Source organism: Peromyscus maniculatus, chromosome 5 (genome assembly GCF_049852395.1).
Source record: "Peromyscus maniculatus bairdii isolate BWxNUB_F1_BW_parent chromosome 5, HU_Pman_BW_mat_3.1, whole genome shotgun sequence".
Classification (NCBI taxonomy): domain Eukaryota; kingdom Metazoa; phylum Chordata; class Mammalia; order Rodentia; family Cricetidae; genus Peromyscus; species Peromyscus maniculatus.
The window spans coordinates 76,188,140-76,209,497 of record NC_134856.1 but is presented as its reverse complement, the minus strand read 5'-3'; the positions used below and the strand labels follow the sequence as shown (position 1 = coordinate 76,209,497).

The following is a 21,358-nucleotide window of genomic DNA, read 5'->3' as shown; positions in this document are numbered from 1 at the left end:
CATGTTGCAATGATTCAGGAAGGGCTCCAGGGGTTCATATAGATATATACAAGAAGTTCATCAAGCTTGTATGACCATAAAATTTACTACAGTACTATTATATCACTAGGTCAAGCCCAGACCAGCAGGAACATATAGAAATAAAGTGTGTTAATAATAGAAATGTGAAAAAAAGGTCTGTAGTGGATACCTGTTCCACCTATGATCTTGAGGTACCAGGCCCTAGTGCATGGCCTTGGGGCTAGCTTAAGACCTGACGGGCACATATGCCTCAGTCTCTTTTCTCCCTCTTGGGCTTGGATGGTGCAGATTGACTCAGGCAGCCTGAGCAGTGTGGGACAGAACATCAGCCTTCCAGGACTCTGCATGACTTTGCTTTATCTGTTTAGTGGGTTGTTCTCCTCAAAATAATTTCTAAATAAATAATTCCTTTATCAGTATCTGCAATAGCAGTCATCAATACAGTTTGTCATAGTTGCATGTTATTGATTCCATGTAGCATAATCCAGTAGTGTCATACCCAACCTGATTAATTCAGAAACCCTGGTTAGACATTTAGGGTACCACTAGCTTCTACTGAGGCATACACTACTTCAAAAAGCGTCTGGTAGCATGAAACTTATGTTCATGTTTAATTTTGGAATAGTAATGCATTTTTTAAAAAATCTGGTATTTTTTTTCATTGAAAGAAAAATAAAGTGTGAAATATAGTCTTTCTTTTTTTCTCCCAAAATGTGACAAGAAAGCTGTCCTCTCAAACTCACTCACTGCTCTCTGTCTTTGGAACTAATACTTTATGCCCCACAGTTAAGGGTTTGTCTTGTTGTGAAGGGCAAAGGGTAAAGGGCAAAGGGCAAAGGACATGCCTCTGTTAATTCTTGTCTAACCCTTTTAGTGATTTGAAGTAGGTCCAGTAAGAAGGGGTTAAGGAGCTACTGATCCATAATTTTAGGTGAATGTTTTTGTTTTCTCTATTCACCTAGAATCTTAGGGGGGTGGAGAGACATAGCCCCGAAGCATCTTGAGAGGATGAAGATTCAAATCCTAACACCCACATGGCAGCTCACAAACCTCTATAACACAAGTCTCAGGGAATCTGATACCTTCTTCTGGCCTCTGTGGGCACTACATGCATGTAGTGCACAGACATACATGTAGACAAATCCCCATATACATAGAATAAAAGGTTAAGGGTTTTTTTTTTAGGTATCATATGTAGTTATTTCCTTTGAATCAACTAAATATGACATTGGGGCATTCAGAATCAATAAAAATCCTATGTATCTTGTTTATGCCCTAACCAAAGGGTTTGGATCACTTCCTACCATACAGTAGGTATTTAATACATTTTTGCTCAATTAATATTGAAAATTTGTTGTACCATATGCAGTTAGTTCTGAGCATAAAGAAGATTATGTGACCAAAAAAAAAAAAAGTGAACTGATACCCAAGATCTAGAAAATTCTGACATTTTGGCTTCTTGGGATAGTATTCCACAGACAAGGATTCTGTTTTTCTTGGTCATCTAGTCAGTGCTTAAAATGCTAGAATAATAATTCTCTGCCATTCCATAGTTCCATTCATGCTCAGCTATGAATCTGTCACATGACTGAAACATTGTAAATGGATTTGTAAAGAGCTCAAGGCCTTGTGTGGGGGGTCACACAATTCAAGAAAATTTTCCTAGCTATAAATGAGAATCACTGATGCCTAAAAGCGAAGAATTTAAAGGGAACAGACTTATGCAAGGGTGATAAACATCATCATTCCGTGAAGAATATACTCTCCCCCTACTTCAAATTGAATTTACTAATAAGCCAAGGATCAATTTCTTTTACTTATTCCTAAATAGATACTTGTGCCCTGCCTTCTCCTTCTTTTATTGTCAAATTTGGTTCAAGGAAAAAAGAAAAAATAGGGTCTCATTTTTCCTTAGAGGAGAGATGATTATACAATCAGCAAATTTAATTAGGACTGTAGAAAATATCTCTTTAAATCTGTCGTCTGTAAAAGCAGCATGCTTTCATTGTAACTGGAAAGAAAAAAATCTAAAACAAGATAACATATTAACACTCATTTCTTTTTTACATCTTGGAAAAATTGTTAAAATAAAGCTGATTTTTCTATTAGCTATAAACATTACCACTAGCAACATATAAATCATTCTGCTAGACTTGTGCTTTCCAGTGGACAAATTGGTTAAATTCATAGAAACTCCTTTCTTCCAGAAATTTAGAAGCTGCTGCTGAGAAATAATGACTTAGTTGCATTTAGGCAGTGTTTAGAAGATCTCCTTTTCCTAAGAAATGCTGCATAGTAATATATTTCTCCAGGTATCACAAGGTCCAAGAGGTAGCATTTGAGAATCACTGGTCCATATTGGCCTATTCAACACCATCTGTTCATAAGGAGCCCAGGGCCCGCTGCTAGTACTTTGGCAAAATCCCACACATGTCTGAAAACTAAGGTTTTCCTCCTCTGATGCACAACTGTTGTTCTTCCATGTTCCCAGCACTTCTTCCTTGACGCTGGCTGCCTAAATGTTACCCAGGGCTGTCAGAGCAGCCACTGGTACAGGGGCACTGACAACCAATGCCCTGTGCAGGTAGCCTGATGATCCTTCCTCCCAGTGGATGCTCTTTTTATTTTATAGTATTTTTATTTTATAATTAACTTAGTTTCACATATCAGCCATGGATTCCTCTGTCCTCCCTCCTACCACCACCCATTCCATGCCCCCTTAATCCACACCCCACTCCCACCTCCTCCAAGGCAAGGTCTCCCCTGGGGAGTCAACCCAGCCTGGCAGACTCAGCCAAGGCAGGTCCAGTTCCCTCCTTCCTACACCAAGGCTGAGCAAAGTGTCTCAGCATAGGCCCCAGGCTCCAAAAAGCCAGCTCATGTACTAAGGACAGGTCCTGGCTCCACTGCCTGGGGGCCTCCCAAACAGTTCAAGCTAATCAACTGTCTCACTTATCCAGAGGGCCTGATCCAGTTCCATGGGGGTTCCTCCACCACTGGTTCATAGTTCATGTGCGCTTCCACTAGTTTGGCTATTTGTCCCCGTGCTTCCTCCAACCATGGTCTTAACATCTCTCACTCATACAATCCCTCCTCTCTCTGGGGAGAGGGAGGTCCCAGCTGGATCAGGAAGAGTGAGAGAACGGGAAGGAAGATACCATGATGAATGAAGACCCCAGGGGAATAGGAAGAAGCAAAGTGCTAGAGAGGTCTCCAGAAATCCACAAAAATACCTCCACTGCAGACTACTGGCAATGGTCGAGAGCGTGCTGGAGCTGACCTGCTCTGGTGATCGGATGGCCAAACACCCTGGCTGTCACGATAGAACTCTCATCCAGTGTCTGATGGAAGTGGGTGCATAGATCCATGGCCGAGCCCCAGGTGGAGCTCCGGGAGTCCAGTGGATGCTCTTACAAGTCACCTGATGACATTACAGGCTGAAGAGATGGCTCAGAGGTTAAGAGCACTGCTTGCTCTTCCAAACGTCCTGAGTTCAATTCCTAGCAACCACATGGTGGCTCACAACCATCTGTAATAAGATCTGGCGCCCTCTTCTGGCCAGCAGGCATATGTGCAGACAGAACACTGTATACATAATAAATAAATAAATCTTAACAACAACAAAACAATACTCGGCTCCATGCAGAATCTAAATACAGCCTTTTTCTTTGTTCTGACATTTTGCCACCCAGAAGCAAAGCCACTCTACTTGTGTACTATTGTCCTTGCCCCTAGGGTACTAAATGGCTAGAACTGTGGCTTTGACTGAAAGTTCTCTCCTTAGCAGTTAGAAATACGTCTGTAGGCCTTTGCAGGTTACAACAAGCAGCTGCTGAGTCCTTTTCACCTTAGTTCCTTATCTGCATCCACCACACACACTGTGTATGTGGATACGCATCTTCTTCAGACTTTATTCACAAAGGATTCCTTCAAATTGTTTCAGGAAAACCAGCTTCTGACGTGTCCTTCCCATAGGTCAGGCATTAATGCTCAGATGCATGGCATGTCACCTTCCACAACATGGCTTAGGCATCTCCTTTTCACACTTTAGTACACAAAAGAACCATCCAGGGAATCTAGTCAGAATGCAGACTCTTCACTCTTCCGTCCTCACGGGTTCTTAATTGCTGCTGATACTGCTGCTTCATGGATCATGAGATGGGGACCAAGACCAACAAGGCAATAGAAACTTTCACTCTGTCAGCAGTTGGTCAATGCAGGGTGATACTTGGTGTTTATAGTGATATGTGGAAAATGTGTGAGTCTTTATTATTCTTGATTTTTTCATGCTTATTTAATTAGACAAGAAAGCAGTCTTTATGCAGAATCATAAAATAATACCTGCTTAGTATTTTGCTGTATTATTACTATGATCAAATATAAATGGTGAGTATAGACCTTTCTGAAGAAATATAGGCTGGTCTAGATTGGTAGGCTATGATAATAATGGTGATGGCTACAGGGAAACTTTATAATAAATTAAATCTACTCATGCAGTTAAGATTTTTACCACTCTTCTCCATTTTGGCCTTACTTTGAAATAATGAATAATTTCTGCATAGTCCTAATGTGAATGGCTTATGGAAATGTCAGAATAAAGTATATAATTTATGACGCTAATTATAAGACAACAATAACAATAGTTGTGTGCTGTGAATTTTATAATCTTTTAAAATTTAATGCACGTTTTAGACTTTAACCCTGGTAGCAATCCTGTGAAAATAGATGACTTTGCATTTTATAAATGAGGAGACAGAGGCTCAGGACAGTTACTAACTTGTGCAAAATTGCACAGTTAGTAATTGGTGAAGGGAAAATTCAAGAGTTGGTCACTGAGCTTAATTAAAATGAACCCATTTCCCAGTTAGCCACAATGACTTAATGAACTGATTGTTGTCTGAAAAGTAGTTCAAATGGTCCTTGTTGTCTAATGGTTAGATTCTACACATAACAGACACATACCTACATCCTACAAATTTATATTATCATATTATGCATTCTCCATTCTTTATTGTAATTATACATTTCCTGTCCCTATTATCTGCTCCCCATCCTGGCAGCCACTTCCAAATTACCACACAGATGCTTAATATTATTTGTAAATGCCCAGCCAATAGCTCAGGCTTGTTACTAGCTAACTCTTACACTTAAATTAACCCATATTTCTATTTATGCTTTGCCACATGGCTCATGGCTTGTTACCTCATTTTCTACATGTCCTTCTTGGTTGGTGGCTGCCTGGTGTCTCCTCTGACTCTGCTCTTCTCCTTCCCATTATCCTCAGTTTGGTCACTCTGCCTATACTTCCCAGCAGCATTTTATTAAACCAATTTGAGTGACAAATCTTTACAGTGTACAAGAGGATTATTCCACAGCAGTTTATGCCTAGCTTCTTCCCTCTTCTATCAAATTGCCTTGATCCTTTGGTTTTGTTTTCTTTTGATTTCATGCTAAATCACACAAAATATATGCATACTCTTTGTGGGAATGGTTAAACATTTTATACACATTTCTGCATTTTGTTTTCTTTTTCCACTTAACAGTTTCAAATGTTGAAACTCAAAGGTTTAATTCTTACTCATTCTTTTTATTAGCCATGAACTGTACCATGGTCATGTACAACCTTAAGTTGTCCAGAGTTTCTATGATAGTGGCCCCCTATTTGTTTGCAATTTAAGTCATTCTGAGCAATGCTTTAATTAACTTGCTTTGAGACAAGGTTTCATTGCGGGGTCTAGACTAAGCTTAGGAATTTCTATGTAGCCTGTGCTGCTCTCGAACTTGTGACTTTGCTGCTTCTTCCTCCCTTGGGCCACTGCTGTAACGTGAGCCACCATGCTGAGAACTCATTATTTTTGTATGTTTATCTTTTCATGGCTGTTGCTTTGAAAGGGTGCAGAAATACATTATTTTGAATAATTATTGAAGGAGTCCTTTCCAAAGGATTGCAATAAGCCTATTTCCCATAGGAGGTGTACATGAGTGCTCTTTGCCTCACATTCTATGTGTAAAGAATGATAAAATGATGTTTAATTTTCACCTTTGGGAGTAATATTATATCTCTCAGCATATTTAGTCTGGACTTCTATCCCTGCTATTATATTTTGCTTTTTATAATATATGAACATATATATTTTATATAAATAAATATTTTTGGTAGAGTTTTCTGAAGATTGCCTTTCCATATTCTTACTGTAGTTTATATCAGCCTTAGCTATTTAAGTCTCCTAGCATACTATATCCTTTTATAATATAGTTGTAGTTTTGTTTACATGAAATATTTTCAGACTCATTCTGTTGGTTGGATTATGATATCTCTGTCTTTCATATAAAATATTTAGCTTCAAATAACTTTTATAGTACCAGTTTTCTACCTTCATTAAAATGTTTCTCACATTTTATGTGATATACAAATTTTACATTTTTGTTCTCAAATTTATTATTGTACCTGGTGAAAGAAAGGATTAGCTTTAGTTTTCTTCCAGATGAAAATCTGGTGGTTGGATACCACTTTAAGTTTTTTATTTATTTAAATTTAGTTATTTAAATTTATTCATTTATGTTTATGAGAAAGAATCTCCTGTAGCCCGTGCTGGCATTGAACTTGCTATGTAGCATCAGAAGTAATCAAATTCATAGAATCAGAAGAATAAAGATGATGACCATGGGCCAGACAGATAAATAGCTAGTAATTAATGTTCAACGGAGATAAAATTTAATTACCAAATGATAAAAGTGTGGTAGAGATTGTTGTATGGTACTTGAAAGTCCTCAACAGTACACTTTAAAAAGCTTTAGATGGCAAGCTAAATGTTACATGCTGTTAACAGAACAAAGCAAAGCAGAAAGTGTCAGAAAAATAAGGAACTTAAAAAATAAGGGTTTCATAAATGAGATGACAATGATTGTCATTTGCTAGCTTTGCCGGAATTGAGTAGTATTAACTTGTTTGTTATTGGTTTTATGTCTCTGTATGCCATTTTCTTAATTTTGTGGTTATTGTAATTTTCACAAATTTCCTTCTATTTCAGCCATTACTGTTTCAAAGCTTATTTTCTTCCTCTTTCCGACCCCTTTTTGGCAGGCTGATTCTAGCTGTTTTGCATGACTTAGTGTTGTTTGATTTGTTCCCAAAATTCATTTTTATCTTTTTTTGTTCTCTGTTCCTTACATTAGAACTTACTCATGTAGTTCATGTTTTTGCATCATTTTTACCACTCTGGGATTTCGGACCCCTTCTTCTGAATATATATGCATATACATATATTTGGTTTTTCTTCTTTTCTTTCTTTTTTTTTAACTCTTTACTTTTTTTGGGTTCCACCACCAAGCTCTCATATAAATACACTGAGACTTATTCTTACTTATGAATGCCTGGCCTTAGCTTGGCTTATTTATAACCAGCTTTTCTTAAATTATCATGTCTAGCTTTTGCCTCTGGGCACTTATCTTTCTCTATTTCTGCATATGTTTTCTTTCCTTCTTATTCTGTGTCTGACTGGGTGGCTGGCCCTGGTGTCCTCTTTCCTTCTCCTTTCTCACTCCTCCCTGTTCTCTTTTTTCTACTTCTATTTATTCTCTCTGCCTGGTAGCTTTGTCTATCCCTCTCCTGTCTTGCTATTGGCCATTCATCTCTTTATTAGACCAATCAGATGTTTTAGACAGGCAAAGTAACACAGTTTCACAGACTTAGACAAATGTGACATAAAAGAATGCAACATATCTTTGCATCAGTAAACCAATGTTCCACAGCATAAATGAATGTAACACATCTGCAACTAATATTCCACAACACACACACACACACACACACACACACACACACACACACACACACATTCTGAGTGTGTGTATGTCCTATTGAGTCCATTTCGTGTTCTTTGCATGTCCATGTATTAATGGCAGAGCACTTGGGATTAGAGTAGGGCTATCTGGGGACTCGTGCCTGGAATTGACCAATTCTCCCTCTCTAGCTGCCCTTGACCTAGTTCTTCATCTTGAGGTGGGACCCTATAGATTTCTCTCTATTCCCATTGGCACGCTAGCTGGGCTGGTCATTATTTGGGTCTTATTTAGGCAACCATATTGTTGAAGTTTCATTGGTGCAGCTTCCCTGTCTTGAAGATGCTATCACACAACAGGCATCCTGGTCCTCTGACTCTAGCAATCTTTCTGCACCCTCTTCTGTGATGTTCCTTGAGGCCTGGGTATAGGGCTTGTAGTCTTTTGGGGGGCAGGGGGAAATCAGATCTACTAATTATGGTGGTATTTTATTTGTACTGAAATGTGATTTTCATTGTATGTTAATAAATAAAGTTGCCTGGGGGTCAGAGCTATTAGAGCCATAGCAAGAGTGTGGTGATGGTGGTGGTGCATGCCTTTAATCCCAGCACTTGGTAGAAGAGCTAGGTAGATCTCTGTGTGTTCAGGGATACAGCCAACATTGGAGACATATGCCTTTAAGACCTGGAGGGCGGTACTTACAGGCAGTGATGAGGCAGTCATGTGTTTGGGTTTACAACCAATGAGAAGGCAGAACAGAAAGACTATTTAAAGACAGACACACAGGAAGTAGCTCTCTTTCAGGGAAGCTAGGAGCACTGCAGGACCTAAGATTTTAGCTCTGAGCTCTGACCTCTCGGCTTTCTCTTTTACATTGGTTCTGTGTTTTTTATTTTAATAAGATGGTTGGTTACATCTACAACTAATGGTCTATGTTTTCAGATGTAACACATGTAGAAAACAATTTCCATACATATGTACACCATCATCACTTGTAGTAAAAAATACCATGTCTTAAGCTTAGCGCATATTTTAAGCTTCCTGTGGCTAGTCACATTCAAAATATAAAGGTAACAGGAAAGAAAAAAAAGGAGTGTTCATTAGTTAGGATGGCTGTAACCAAACTAGAAGAAAAACAACAGAAATTTATGTTTTTGCAAGTCCATGGTCAAGTTGTCCGCAGTTGTCTTCTTCTGAGCCCATCTCCATAACTTCTGCATGGCCATGTTTAGCATGTCTTCTTTACTGAGTCTTTTCTCTGTACTTGACAGTACCCAAATATCTTGTTCTTATGGGAACACATACCACACTGGATATGGACCCCCTTTAATGACATCTTTTACCTCATTCACTGTTTCAACAACCTATCTGTAAATTCAGTCAAATTCTGAGTCATGACTAATGGGGAGAAACTACCCAACCTACACAGAAAGGAACATGACAAATGATATCCAAATGTGAGGTTGCCTATGCCCACTGATGACTTGTTAGGGAATGATGTAGAACTTATTGAACCATTGAGAAATAGGAAGTTAGCACCTAAGGTAAAATATTCAAGGATATTACCATGGTTACATAAACAAATATTAAAAACATCCTTAGAGGGGTCAGAACAGTAGTGGAACACTGATCTAAAATGGGAAAAGCCCTGAGTTCAGTGACCAGTACCACAAAAATGAATCAGTAACTACATCATTTAAATTTGGTAACGGTTTGCTGTCCATTTCATATACAGGAAGATAAGTTTAAGAAAGCACATATGATTTATTTAGGGCTTGTATTGTATATGCATCAGTTGGTATTGGGAAATCCACAGCCCCTCATTCTCTACATTTTGGCCAGTTGTAAATCTCTGTAGTAGCCTCTATCTGCAGCAGAAGTATCTTTGATGAGGGATGAGAGTTACTTTTATTTATGGGTATAATATTGGTGAGCAAAGTTGACTAGTTGGGTCTCTGCTGCCCATGTTTATAAGTATAATATTGTGCTAAACATAATTATGTAAAATTCACATTCTTCTTTTGTGTTCAAATGTTTGTAGATGGGGTATTATAAAATTCTACATTTTAGAGACTTATGGTGCTTTGTGGAATTATTTTTTAAAAAGTATTTGAAAACCATTTTCACTTACTGAAAGTTTTTAAGCTTTTAGGAAAGCATGGAAAATAATATGAAATCTTAGTATCTACTATCTAATTTACTTCAGAATTTGAAAATCATTTTGAAGATAAGAACAAAACAAAATGAGTAGTAACTCTTAGAATGTAATTACATGACTTTTTTTTTAAACAAATTTTCATGAGTTGATACTTTAATCCTACATCTGGTCTAGAAATAGTGAATGTTAGTTTTTTTAAACAATTTCCCAAGGGCACCATGCATTGTCATTTCATTCTCATTAACTCAGTCTTGTTTGTGGAAAATTCAAGTTTTCAGGAAGGACTATATGTAAAACCCTAAAACAGCACTTCTCAACCTGAGGGTCATGATCCCTTAGGGGGTTGAATGACTCTTTCACAGGGGTCACCTAAGATCATCGGAAAACACAGATATTTACATTATGAGTCATAACAGTAGCAAAATTGCAGCTGTAAAGTAGCAATGAAAATAATTTTATGGATGAGGGGTCACCACAACATGAGGAACTGTATTAAAGGGTCGCAGCATTAGGAAGGTTGAGGACTGCTGCCCTAGAACCATTACTTAAATGAAAGTCAAAACAAGTGCATCTTTGTGCACATAATATTTACACGGAAAATAAGCATGTTTTCCAGCATGTGGCTGAGGCATTTTCAGATGCCACAGAATTGTGTCATTGGAATAAAGCTATAAATCTTTATTCAGATGAGTGAAGGATTATATGGTTCTTTATGCAGAAAATACCCCCAGTTTCTCTTGCTCTGTTCTCTCGTTCGGTTTGAGATGAAGGATGTCAGGATGTATAATGAGGAAGTCGGTTCTCATTTTCACCAAGACTGCCCAAATTTAATACATGTGCTTCAGGCTTCAGTGTCCTTCTAAGTAATAAGCTGCTGGGTGTCTTACTTTGTATTTGTCAAATGTGTGCAAGGGCATTATGAGGCTTATATTTGCTTTGTTCAACTACCTGTAATAATATTAATTGAAGGGGCAATTATTTACTATGATCATTAAAAAGTTTTAATGTTCGGCTGTTCTTGTGTGATTTTATAAGAATTTTCATATTTATTGGCGTTATTAAAGTCAGCACCCCAAGACACTTCTGAGAATATTTCTAACATATTCATAAATTGTAAAATTCATAGTCAGGAGTTAAATTCCAGAATGAACTAGGTCTAGGCTAGGGTTATGAAGGCCTTCTCTCTCCAACAGAATCACTTCAAAGTAAATTATTTACTATCTACACTTTAAACGCTTTTGTAGGTTATTCTACATCTGTTTGGATTTCAGTCAAAGAAGAAGGATAACTTAAGGCTATTGTATATTTTATATCCTTCCCAAATAGCGCCAACACAGTCATGCCCACACACGCACGCACGCACATACGCGCGCGCACACACACACACACACACACACACACACACACCTGCATAAGCACACAGATACATAGGCATACACAACAGCACATAGGTGTTTATGAGCTGTCTCATTGGCTAGTCTGCATTTTACATCTGAGAAGAATAGAGTAATACTGATAAATGTGAAAAAAGTAGCTTTATCTCATTGACCATTTCTGGGAATAAAACGAACAGAGGCATTTTGAATAGTTTTCCATAGAAGTATAATTGAAATTCCTTTATTTCGTAATACGTTAACAAAGATGTTTAAAATTTTATTTCTTAGAAAGAGCAACATAATTTGATTCGCATATTTAATTAAATTAGGCCACCATTTACCTGGATATGCATGCAGGAAATAAAATGGCTTCAAGAAGGAATTATCGTGAGAGAGTATCAGTCACAAGGGATTTCTCAATTGTCCATTTCCAGGTGAGGCATTCAGACATGCAAATGAGATGAAGGATTCAATTGTAAAGGTGAGGGACTATGGAAATTATAAAATAATGTGTACTTTGGGACCACGGTCTGATATCATTAGAAGACTTGACATTTATCTGCAGGATAAGCCTTGTGCTAAGAGCAGCAGGTGGAGAGTTATGAAGGAGGCAGGTGGAGGAAAACGGGTGGAAATGAGAGTTAGGAGTGAGTGAACAGTATAAGGAAAAGACCTGGTGACACCGAAGTCCTCAGTATTTGCTTTTGATCTGATTTATAGGAAAAGTTCATTCAAGAGATAAAGGTTAAAAACAGAGGCAGGGCTGACCCACCAGCTGTTGGGGAGACAGGCTATTCGCTGAGAAATCACTGAGCAAAATTAACAGAACCTCAGAACATCGCAGTGATAAAGACAAGGGCTGAAAAGCTGAAACTGAAACCAGACTGTGACATTTACAAGGATCGACTTATGCATGTATTTATTGTCCTCTTTTATTCTCCAATCAATCTGTTTGCTACTTTAGTCTCTGGAAGACATAAAAAGATTGCTTAAAATTGGCAAAGATGAAGACTTTTCCCCTTCATTTAAGAAGATTTATTTAATTTATTTTATATGTATGAGTGTTTTACCTGCGTGTGTGTGTGTGTGTGTGTGTGTGTGTGTGTGTGTGTGTGTGTGTGTACCATGTATGTACCAGTAACCACGCAGGTCAGAAGAGGGCATTGGATTCCCTGAAACTGGAGTTACCGATGTTTGTGAGCCACTGTGTGGGTTCTGGGAACTGGACTCAGGTCCTGTGCAAGAACAAGTCCTCTTAACTCCCGAGCCATCCCTCCAGCTCTGAGAAGACATTTCTTAGGAATGGAAAAGTCCAGTTCCGCCCCCCCCCCCACCGCCCGGTAGAGTATAGTGGAAATGAACTCTTTTCATATGCACTATTTTCAAACTTTCTTATTATGTTCCCCTGTGCCCCTTCTGCCTGGACCTAGGAGTCCTTATGTGTAAGAGAGAGGAAGTCCTGGGCAGCAGAACCCAGTTCTCTGATTTCCTGTGATCAATCTTTATATTAAAATGAGTAGAATTTAGTAGTTTTTGTTCTTTGTGTTTTATATAGTTTTGATCCTTTTGAAATTCTCATTCTTTCATTTTCTTCTTTTCAAATATTCCTGACAAAAAATTATAGAAAGCAAAAATCTAGTGATCTCCAAAGTGAGAATTAAATGGCCGAGGGTAAATTTCTTTTTAAATGAGTAGGAGGCCGCATTCTTGATGTCTCTATATTAACACTTACAGTTGTTAAATAGTCGGGTGTGCCTTATGCAAGACCCTTGAAGGCGGTGGACATTGGTATCTTCATTTGGGATGACGATAACTTTGCTGAATAAAAATTAAAAGACGCCATTGTTTTGGAATGAATTTAAAACCAGGCTAAAACTAAAGTGTGGTCACTCATAAAACAGTTCCCCAGGAAGCTGAAACTAAATGTCTTATTTGACTTTCTAAGAAATTAGGTTAGAGTAGCAGTTCCCGGTTCCCTACCTGGCATGATATGGAAGTTCCTCCTGTCTCTGTCCGGTCACACACAGAGAAAACTGAGCAGCCTGGTGCTGACCAGTCAGTTGCTTTTCTGTTGCTCTGCCTTCCTGCTCTGGACACATGAGGAAAATAACATTTTTGCTTCCATATTCTTTTTGGTTCTGTTCAGGTTATTGGAATATTTATTTATTCGGTTTTACGAATGTATAGCCTGATTCTAGAATAAAAAATAAAACCAATCAGATTGTTAACTCAGTCATAATTTTGTTCTTTGACATTTGTGTTATTTTATATGCCAATTACCAGACTAGAACATAATAGAGCCTGCTAAAGCCATGCTGAGTTTTTATCTGTATTTGCACACAGTGGACTCTGCAAGTGACAAGGACTCATAAAATGGATATATGGGATAGATTTTTCCTGTATCGTTGGCTACTGTTATAGGACCATAAATAGATACTATTACCTTTCTATACTAATAGCTCTTTTGCTCACTGATGTATTTTCATAATCTTTCCTATTCAATTTATTTTCACCTCAAAGTATCAACACTTCATTATTTTACTGCTGTCAAGAAATTTGAAAAAAAAATGAGAAAAAAGATCTTATTGTAAGACTTTTCATTTGATGCATAGGTAAATTTAATGGGCAAAACTAATTACAGGTAAAATGATATCACCATGTTTTTCAAATTAACTCTTCAGCTATAACCAGGGATGGTAAAGTTTAGAAATCAACAGAGATTGTTGGAAGGGATAATGTATCAGTAAAATGGGAAATTTTAATAGAAACCACTTTCCAAAATCTCTTCTAGTGATTGTTGTAATTGGAGATGCTGGATTGAAAATGTGATAAAAATGTTGAACAACAGGCAGTGTGCCAGCCTTCAGAATGAATTTATCCAGGCACTTTACGACATTAGCTCTTTTGAATGGTCTGTCTCTTCGTTATTTGTTCATGAGCTCATTATTTTCTTTATACAGTAATGCTGACAAAAATTTGATCTGACCATCTCATACTGCAAATTCCCTTAAACACATAGCTACTGGCAATATTGCTGCATGCATATTGAGCAAGTTGACAATAAAACTGTATTTGAGTAATGCAGCAGCTTCCAATTTTCAGTAAAAAAGAATTGTAGTCATTGGAGCATGAAGATGATATGCCCACCAGTGCAGAATGTTAGTGTCTTGCATGTTAAAAGTTTAAATCTTCAGTTAAAATAGTTACAAATGCTTCCAAGTGAACAGAACACATTCTCATGTAGTTCCTCAAATTCAGTCCCAGTAGTTCTCCAGGAGGTATTCCGAAAGGGCTTAAGTGATGGCGTGGTGATAGCATGCTTTCCCATTTTGTGCTTTTGTGGGGTTTGTGTATGTGTGTGTGTGTGGGAGGGTGGTTGGGGTGTTGTATTATTTTTTCCCTGCTTGTTTTATGAAGAGAGAGAGAGAGAGAGAGAGAGAGAGAGAGAGAGAGAGAGAGAGAGAGAGAGAGAGAGAGAGTTGGGTGGGTGGGTGAGGAGTATCTGGGAGGAATTAGAGCAGAGGAGAACATGATCAGAATGTACTATATGAAAAAATGTTTTTTTTTTAAGCTGCTATTTTTCTGGAAAGGAAAAACTCGATAGAAAGGAAGATTAAATTCAGGTTTCTTATTTTGTTCAAAACATCTCTTTTTATCTGTTATTTAAGGATGTGATGGTGAAGGTAGAATTTCAGAAGGCCAGGCCTCCCCAGTTGCTGTATGAGAACAAACTGTATATGATTCTTCACATTGGGATTGGCATCTCTCACATATGGTGTTCCTCACATATGTGCTCGTCATGGATCTTCTTGGGACATGCTCTGCAGATCTCTTCAGTTTCTGTTTAAGAAGGTTCACAATGAAGACTACTTTTGTTAGCTGACCAGATGATCAGTAGAATTGAACACGTGCATACAAATTATCTTCTACACAGAAGCATTAAACCAGATAATTTCTTAATGGGTATTGGGCATCACTGTAAGGTTACTTACTTCTTACTGATTATGGTTTGACCAAAAAGTACAGAAGCCACAGTACAAGGCTACACATCCCATTCAGACAAGATAAAAAAAAAAAAAACCTTGATGGCACTGCTCAATATGCTAGCATCAATAAACATTTTGGTCTTGAGCAGAGTCACCAAGATGACATGGAATCTTTAGGGTATGTCTTGATGTATTTTAATAGGACCAGTCTGCCAGTCAAGGGCTAAAGGCTGCAACAAAGGAACAAAAATATGAAAAGATTAGTGAAAAGTCCACTGGTGTTGAAGTTTTGTGTATGTGGTTTCCTGCAGAATTTGGCATGTACTTAAATTACTGTTGTGGGTTGTGCTTTGAGGAAGCTCCAGATTGCATGTATCTAAGACAGTATTCAGCATCCTCCTCAGGACCCTGAACTACCAATATTTGATTGGACAGTGTAAAAGCAGAAAGCGGCACAGCAGACAGTCTCTTCCAGGGGGTGGGGTCAGCAGGCTCAACCCAGCCAAGCAAACTGTCAGTCAGGCAAGCAAACTGACAAGCTAAGAGTAACAAGAACATTGTCTGGGTGTAAATTGAGGGGGAGAAGCAGCAGCGTAGATGATTAAAGCAGCATTTGTTTTCTCCCCAAACCTAGAACTTTTAGTTCATATGTACAGTGCTGGTGGTTGTGGACAACCATTTACTAGGAGTAAAGAACTTAATTTCCATATAAACTGGCTCCAGGCTGGTCCTGAGCTGTAGTTGCAGTAATAATGAATACTAAGTGAGGTATCGAAATATGGTGTCTGGTGTTCTATAGCATTTATTTTCCCCAGGTGGAAAAGTTAACTAAATGTTTGACACAGGAATTGGTGGAGAAATTGTGAATATGCCAGTTTTTTGGGGTGGTTGTTGTTAAACCTTTTTTTTTGAACCATACTGCTTTGAGATATCAGCCACAGTTGTGATGGTTGTTCATGTGCAAAACTGTGCATTCTTAGACTTTTTCCACGCCTGGGGTTCCTAAGTTGTCCACTTATAACATCCTTTAAACGGCTGGCTTCTTCTTTGCAAGCCAAAGATTCCAGTGTTTGAGCATTAGAAAGACTGTGCCTGCTTATCTGTGCTAGAAATAACAGCATTTAAGTGAAGACCACAAGAAAAAAAATGTGGAGACTACTAGATTCTACTGAGGACTTGGCATTAACTCTATAATGTTCTTGGTATTAAAAAACAAAAGCATATTTGTCACAGGAATTTAATTACCATATTACAACTGAACATGTATTTGTGTTGCCTAGATAAATGTAGTCACTGTAAACATTAAAAAAGGAAAAAAATTCAATTAAGAAAAAGAAAAAGAAGAGATAGTATGGTAAATACCTGTAATCCAATCACTCCGAGTGTTGAGGCAGTGGTATCACTGTGAGTTCAAAGCTAACATGGTGAGTAAATTGAAGGCCAGCCTGGTCTACCATTGAGAACATGTCTCAAATCTCCAAAATAAATTAATGTTAATGCTAATAGTTTCTCACGTGTCTCCTTGTCTGTTTGTGTCTTGATAGTTCATTTCTCTGTATTACTGGATCATATGCCACTGTATGATGTTTGCCTATTCACTTACTGGAGGATACTGTTGTTTACAGTGATTGAAAATGATGAATGAAACTGCTATAAATATTCATGTGTGAGTTTAGTGTGGATTAAGTTTTCAACACATTGGGCTAAATACATACACATGTGCTTGATGGATAATTTCAATGAGGTTGAATTTAATTTTTCTCTTCATGGATTGTGCTTTGGTTATCTTAGCTAAAGAGCCATCACCAACTTACAACTATCATTTGAGTTTTTCCCTGTGCCTTATTTTCTGGAAAAATTTATAGTGTTTTTTATTTAGGCTTATGATCTCTTTTGAGTTAATATTTTTGAAACTGGTAGAAATTGTTTTGTATAGTTTTATGTAGAAACTGTTGATATATTTTTGTGCATGTCATTTGTTGGAAACACCACCCTTTGGCTCTGGAGTTGGTTTGGTTCCTTTGCAGAAGCTCAGTTGGTCATATTTGTCAAGGCTAGTGTGGGCTGTTTATTTTCTGTTGATCTATTTGCCTTTTCCTGTCTGCTCCCTGCTGTCTTGATAGCTGTAGCCTTACACTACATTGATGCCAGGCCGTACCAGTTCCCCACCTACATTCTCTCCTTCAGCAATGTGTTTTTACTCAAGTTTTTGGTACAATTTTGCTGCTTTAAAGTCTGGCTTGATCTATATCTCTGCCTTGTCTGCAGTGTGTTTCATTAGCAGTCTGTGTTTTCCTGTTCAGTATGTCTTGACATGTTTGGTTGATAGAGAGCGTATAATAAATGGAAGTTAAACAGGCCTCTAGTTCCAACGTCTCTGCTGATTGGACTGGAAGTTCCATGTCTGCTGTTGGCTGAGATGCAAATATTCCCTTCGCTAAGGCAGAACCCAGGGCTTCACGAATGCAGAGCCTACTTCAGTCCTTGTCCCTCTGCCTACCTGGGATAAGGGTCTGAACAGAGAATCATATGTTTGGTGCTTTCAGCTGCGGTCCCTGTTGCACAGGAGGCTGGTTGATGTGGTTACCTGTGAGGTAAGCGGAACATCTTGATGTCTTTGGAATAGGTCTGGGGCTTTTGGGGAGCCCACACATCTGGGCAGCAAAGTTCTCAAGTGCTTCTCAGCCTTCCATACTTCTTCACCCAAGACATGGCTGATGTTGAGGATCCTCACCCCCTTGCTATGAATGATAGACTGGGCGGGGGCCTGGGGATTGGTTAGACTCTGGGGCAAAGCCCCCATTGGATAGAATCTGGTAAAAACAGTTCTTGCTGAGGACAGAACCTGAGGAGGGTAGGGAGGATAGACTTTAGGGATCGATTAGAAGCTTACTTTTCTCCTTCCTGTTCCTGTGAAGTGTGAGGATTTTCCTCCAGTCTTCCCCTTGAGACCTGACCATCTCCCAGGGGAACACTTACAAAAGTGCCAGTCTCCCACAGGACCAGTTCCAAGTGTATACATATCTTTCTCTCTGACTTGTTCTTGCGTCCTCATAATTGCCTTTTCAGTTTCCCTGCCAGCCTCCTGCCTCAGATAGCTCTGGTCCTAGAATCCTCTGCTTCTCTGTGCTTGCCCGTCCCTCCCATTTTTAAATGACAGCTTCAACTGAGGGTTTTGAGTTCACTGGATCTAAAGTTAATATTCAGATTTTTTTTTTTTTACTTATAAACTGGATGGCTGTGGCTCAGGCTTCTTGCTAGCTAGATCTTACAACTTAAATTAACCCATTTCTATAAATCTATACTTTCCCACATGGCTCGTGGCTTACCAGTATCTTTACATCATGCTTCCTCTGTGTCTGGCTGGCGGCATCTCCTGACTCAGCCTTCCTGTTCCCAGCATTCTCCTCTCTCTTTGTCCTGCCTATACTTCCTGCCTGGATACTGGCCAATCAGCATTTTATTTATTAACCAATCAGAGCAACACATTTACAGCACACAGAGCGATATCCACAGCACTTCCCCTTTTCTTTTTTTATTCAAAAAGGAAGGTTTTAGCTTTAACATAGTAAAATTATATATAACAAAACAATTATCAAGCAAGAATCAGTTATAATATCTAGTCTATTTGTATTTGGCAAAATTAAAGAAGATATTCTATCTATCCTATATTTGTGAGTCTAAAGTTTCATATCTAACTTATCTTTTATCGTAACTAAGCAAAATTATAACTATCTAGTCTTCAACTATATCAAAGACCTCAGAAGGATATACTATTACCTAAAAAACAGGAGAAAGATGCAAGCAACTTTCGGGAGTCCTGTGAGAGTAGACAGAACAGCTGGCAGCCTGGACAGTCATCCAAAAATTAGTTTGTTGATACAAGTTTAAACTTAAATTTATTATATTGTATATATATTTCTACTCTCATTTGAGGTATTATGTTTATGTAACTCATTTATATTGTAATGGGTAAATAAAATACACAGATTAATAATTAGTCTTCTATGATAGTCAAACTTATAATCATGTTAAGTTTTCTAGGTTTACATAGATATAATTCAATTAGGTAGGTAATCTTCAAACACTTCAAAGACCTACAGAATATGGCATTTAAAATATTTTAACAATTTAGACTTTCTGGAGCCTGAGACATGTCTGCTCCTGGAAGCACTGATTTACTTCAGAGAGGAGGATGGGCATCAAAGACACCATATATGGAGTGTATCTTCTTCTTGGCAAAAATAGCCATTTGGGCAAGAAACTATTCCTGTCTGGACTGCTTGAAAAACTGTATCACCTGGACATGCAGGACCCATAAGAAGGTGACCACTGAACTTTGTAAGCCGAAATGGTCCTTTAGGCTCCTGCTTCGCAGAGGAAACTGCCAGACATTCTACAGAACATAGAGAGAAGTGAATATTCAGATATTTTAGATGACTTTGTAAGTATTGTTCCCAGCATGCATTAGACAATTTTGTCAGTGTTTTTCAAGATCCCCTAGGTTGTTGGCTGAATGAACAGTCATTCAAAATAAAAGTCACTATTCATAAAACTAATGTACGTGGTCTATTAATTATATTTACATCTGATCTACATAGAAGAAAAGATTTTCAGAATTCACAGAAGAATATATGGTTTTAATAAATTGAAGCATGTAGGGGAGAGATGAGGAAGATCATGAATCTGTTTAATATAGTTGCTACCTCCATACACATTTTGAAACCTCTAAATTGTAGAATTTCCTTGTATCATAACCTTTGGCCTAATAACACTTCCTTCCCTTTGTGGTTGTTTGCAATACAAACATACTGTTCCTTGTTCTACTCATTCCACACCCACGACACCTCATAATTGCTAACCCTCACAACATCGAAGGCTCGGCACTGAGGTCAGGTAAATAAATCCCCCCTTTGCATATATTGCTTTTAAAACAATCCTCAGCCCCTTGGGAAAAGCTAAGAAAAATGCCTATGGACCTTTAATAAGAGTGCATCCCCACAGTATTCTCTATCCTTGTCTGTTGGCAACTCTGTCAATATCAGACTTCCAATTGGCAGGCTCTTCTCTGCAATTTCTAAGTATTGCATTGTTCTGTTTCATGCTGTTTGGTTTCATCGTTTCCTTATCCCATCCAACTCACCATACAAAAAGCCCTCAAGACTGGATCAGGATGAATCCCTAACAACACAAAATCCTAACAGCTGTGCTGATTCATCAAGTTTCTGTGTAGCATAAATCTTAAAAGTTCTTATTAATAAAATCAAACCTGAGGCCAGTTATTGGGGTGAATGCTGGAAGATCAGAGAACCAGAACAAGCCACAGCCACCTCACCTCACCAACTTCTCAGCTGGTCTTGCTTCCTCAGACTGGAGGCTTCTGTGTCCTCATCCCAATGGCTCTCAGCTGAATTGCTGCTTGAAAACCTGAAGCTTGACCAGCTAAAAGCTTAACCAGGCCAAATGCTTCTAATTTCTGGTCCTCGCGCCTTATATACCTTTCTGCTTTCTACCATCACTCCCTAGGATTAAAGGCTTGCTTCCTGGGATTAAAGGCATGAGTCACCATGCTTGGCTGTATCCTTGAACAGATGGATTTCTGTCTCTGGAATGCTAGGATTAAAGGCATGTGCTACCACTGCCTATCCTCTATGTTTAATATTGTGGCTGTTCTGTCTCTGACCCCAGATAAGTTTATTAGAGTGCACAATATTTTGGGGAACACAATACCACCATATTCCTGTGTAGCTGCCTGTCACACTTACTCTGTTTTTCACCTACTGTTTCAGTTACAGAGTAGCTGCTGCCATGCCAGGACCTGCACACACAGCCGAGCACAGCATGATGTTTCCTTTCTCAGTGTGTCTCTTGTCTCCAGGCCTTCCTGATGGTGATCCAGTGCTTTACTGGGGAAGGGGAAATTGAAATAGATATTTTCACCGAAATCTTCAGAACCTCTCTCTCACTCTTCTATTTTTCAGTGTATGAGAAACGCCTATAGGTTTAAAAATAACAAAATCAGTCAATGTAATATT

At 38.4% G+C, this 21,358-nt stretch overlaps 1 pseudogene; it reads left to right on the top strand.

Annotated features, from left to right (window-relative positions):
* LOC102905722 (casein kinase I-like) overlaps positions 1-15,735 on the top strand; it is a 39,091-nt pseudogene extending 23,356 nt beyond the window's left edge.
* The last annotated feature ends 5,623 nt before the right edge of the window (positions 15,736-21,358 follow it).